The sequence below is a fragment of the Austrofundulus limnaeus genome, unplaced genomic scaffold (assembly GCF_001266775.1).
Source record: "Austrofundulus limnaeus strain Quisiro unplaced genomic scaffold, Austrofundulus_limnaeus-1.0 Scaffold136, whole genome shotgun sequence".
NCBI lineage: Eukaryota > Metazoa > Chordata > Actinopteri > Cyprinodontiformes > Rivulidae > Austrofundulus > Austrofundulus limnaeus.
In genome coordinates, this window is record NW_013952538.1 from 1,188,094 (window position 1) to 1,192,163 (window position 4,070).

Here is a 4,070-nt window from a genome sequence, read left to right on the forward strand (position 1 = left end):
TCTTTCTTTCTTTCTTTCTTTCTTTCTTTCTTTCTTTCTTTCTTTCTTTCTTTCTTTCTTTCTTTCTTTCTTTCTTTCTTTCTTTCTTTCATTTAGCAACTTAATTTAAAGCCTTTTAGCAAATTTCAGCTTGAAAATGTAAAGTTTTACTTGTGTTTCTGTCTGATATGTAAAGTATTTATGACACCTTACAGGTGAAGTGAATGAAGTCTTATTTTAGACAAACTCTTCACATTGTTTTACAATTAAAGCCTTTTGTTTGATTGAACATTGGCGTGGTTTATAGGAAGGAGATTTATTTGTTTTTTTCCATCCTGACTGATCGATCCAAGCCTCCTCTTACCTCTCTGCTACTTTTCCTCGTGCAGTTGTGGAAGCAGCAGCCCCAGCTGTTAAACTGGCCCTGCTTACATTTATATGTGTGTTTGTGTGTCCAGCTGTCCACACACAGCTAATGAAAGTTCCTGGATGCAGTTGTCACAGAGGTGAGACCGTCTCACTGACTCTGGTCAAAGGTCAGAAAGAAGCCGAAGCTTTGACAGAAGGAAGGATGAGACAAGATTAGAGTGATTTGCATTTAGTCATGTTGCAGACGTTGGGTGCAGGAATGCTGGCCGAGTTCAAAACTGAAACTCTATTTAAAAAACAGACTCAAGTGGCAGCAACAAGAGAACAAAACAAAGCTGGAGGAAAATCAGACACGGCATGAAGAACACATGATGACACGCTGAAGTTGAGGTGAACAGCAGGTTAAACTAAACTGCAGGGACTGATGAGGTAAGTGGCTGCAGCTGAGACTGATATGAATGGAGAACAGGTGTGGGAAGCAGGATGGAGAAGCAGAGGCTGACTGAGGAACAGAAAAGGAATAAAACAAACGAGAAACACAAAATACTGAAAAAAAAAAAAAAAACAACCCAAAAAAATTGAATCCTGACACATTTGGAAGTCAGAATTTTTTAGTTCCATGACTTAAAATTAATTAATATCAACATCTGATAATAATTTTTAAAAAATGTTATTTTTCATATGAGGTTGTTATTTTACACCCTTTTAAGACATTGGGGATGTGTTTGTTCTTTTATTGACTGAACATATTTAAATAAAGCAACAAATAAAACAAATTATGAAGAAAATACCTTTTTATCATGGTTTCATAAATAAACCGCAGGAAATCTAACAGGTTGTATTTTTCTCATGACTCCAGCTGTCGGGAAGAAAATCAGTCATTTTTATTTTGATCCTGTTGAACATTAAACTGAGATCAGAGATTGGTGACAGTAAACCAGGATTAATTCTGATTTGCTGTAAATATTTGCAGCAAATAATCAGAGAGAATATTTGCAAAGTGTCTTCCTCGCCCGTCAGCTGCTTCCTCACCAGATTTTATTCACATTTGTTTATTTGGGTTTATCTCTGGATTAAAGTGTGTGTTCACCTGCAGAAGGTGGAGATTTCTTCGACACTTTTGTAACAAACTGCTGGAATGGCCTTTAAAGATGAAGTGAAAGTCCGACTTTTTGATGGCCAGGCGGGGCGTATCACCATGACTTTACACAAGTGTGTCTTTACCTCCACGGCAGAGGCTCCGCCGAACCCCTGAGACCAGCTCATCGAACCCCTGAGACCGGCTCATCGAACCCCTGAGACCAGCTCATCGAACCCCTGAGACCGGCTCATCGAACCCCTGAGATCAGCTCATCGAACCCCTGAGACCGGCTCATCGAACCCCTAGGGTTCGATCGAACCCAGGTTAAGAACCACTGATCCAGTGTGATGTTTGCTTTCATAAAGTCAGAGTTGTAAAGTAACTAAGTACAAATACTTCTTTACTGTACTTAAGTAGAATTTTTGGATATCTGTACTTTACTTAGGTAATTATTTTTCAGCGTACTTTTTACTTCTACTTCTTACATTTTTACAGTTATCTGTACTTTCTACTTATTCCATGTTTAAAAAAGGTAAGAAGTAGAAAGTTGTTACTCCTATTTCATTACAACTTGTTGTTAAAAAATATTATCCTCCTGGATAGAGTGAATTTAATTTTGGTTGGATGAGAAGTATAAATATACTGTATACCATTCTGATCCTGTTTTAATTAATTACACAATCCATCACAGCTGCAAATAACACAAATTACACTCCAGCAGAACATAGCAGATATACTGTATGTATCCTGGTACGAAAATGTCTGTGGNGGTAAAAAAGTGTTGGCATGCATTTTCAAGAAATCCATATTTATCTTATATTTGTCAAATGCATGTGAGCCATTTAGAGATTGGAGTGTATTCAAAACATCACTCTGTGAAATTTCAGAAAATGAAAATTGCTTTGAAGTGTCAGGATATTTAAATAACTTTAAAATATTAAATCTCATTAAATGGCACTAATACTGTCTTAAAAACCAAACATTGTTCAGAAAAAAGTTTTAATAAAGCTACTATTTTGTGTGACTGCTTACTCAACATATTTTCAGTAGTACTTTTTTGCTAGTTATTGGTTAATTTCAAGTAAAATTTTTCATAAAGATCTTTTTTTAAAACAACAGGTTGTTATTAACACGTTGAACAATAAACAAGCAAGAATTTACACAAAAAACTATTCAAAAGCTTCAGAAGACAAAACATAATAAAATACTAAAATAACTCAATTAATTAAGAACAAACATGTTTTTAAAAACAGGAAGTGACGAGGTCTGTTAAATGTTGGAGGGCAGATTGTTTCAAAGGGCAAAAGTTAGCTACTTTTTTCTTCCACCTTTCATCTTTTAGCCGATGTTCAGCTATTTCTTATGATCATTTTTGCTACTTTTAGCTTTCATTTTTCTACTTGTTTGTCTACAATTTTTTGAAACTTTTGATTTTATATCTTCTTGCTAGCTTTTTGCTACTAGTCTTTTGTTGTTTATGATTCATTCTGATCTCTTTGATTTTCTTCCAGGTTTTCCATCAAAATGTCGGCCATTTTGTTAGCTGTGGAAAAGGAAGTCCCAAATGACTTTTTTTTCCTGCGATGATCATTTATTTTCCCAGATTGCAAATGAGACAGGCCACATTTTAGTTAGAAAAAAATTCATATTTAAGTTCAAATATTTAGGGGCCACATGTGTTAAAAACAAATAACATCACCTCATTGGTAGACATCCTGTTTCTCCGAAATTCTAAAAAACAAACCTTGATTAAATTAAAGAAATCAACAAAGTTGGGTCAGAAACAGAAGGAGGTGGTGTGGGGAAGGGGAGAAATGCCCTGGTGTTCGCCTACTCGCCCACCTGATGGGCGGCGTTCTCTCCGACCCATGAAAGGTGGGATTGTCCGACGGCTTCCCTGAGCCAGGAAAGTTCCCCACACCGCCGGAGGCGGCCGATGGCCCCTCTATCTGCCAGGAACGCAGGGCCGAACTCAGAGCCCGTCATGTCAGACAGCATGATGGAGCAGCAGGGAGGAGGAGGAGGAGGAGGAGGAGGAGGGGTATCAAAAAGCTGCTTTTTTAATGACTGTTATAAATACTAAAGAGGAACACACAAACCCACACATCCAGGACAGCAGAGGGCTGGTGGACCCGGAGCGTCTGGATGAAAAGAAAGGCAGCTCTCAATGTGTTTGTTATGACAGGGAAGGGGGTGGGGGTCCACAGGGGGACCAAGCAAGAGAAAAAAAGACACCGAGAGGAGAGATTTAAAGCTCCTGTTTATTCCAACGTGACTGTGTCAGTGCAGGTGCAGGTCTGACGGGTTTCACAGAACCTGGACCTCGTTTGGCTTTGGTTTGAACCGGACCGAAGGTGGTTAGCCAGAACTTCTGGTCCAACATCAGCTGGTGAATGCATCGGCACAAATCCCCAAAGAAATGTTTACAAAGTCTTGTTGAAGTCAGACAATGTTTCTGTGGTTCAAACATAACAGCAGCTGAAGGGTTAATAACTGCAGAGTTTCACTTATTTTTAAATCATTTAAAAGACAAGAATTTTCTGACTGAAATGATAAAACTCTTTGAAAACCAAACCAGTTGACTTTGTTTCAATTATCACCACTTCCTGGATAACAGAACCTCCACCAGTATGCTTATTAT

The 4,070-nt window shown here is 38.0% G+C and overlaps 1 protein-coding gene across 1 annotated transcript in view; it reads right to left on the reverse strand.

Moving 5' to 3' along the window:
* foxa3 (forkhead box A3) overlaps positions 1-4,070 on the reverse strand; it is a 22,966-nt gene that overhangs the window by 731 nt on the left and 18,165 nt on the right. The gene's annotated exons all lie outside the window — the stretch shown is intronic.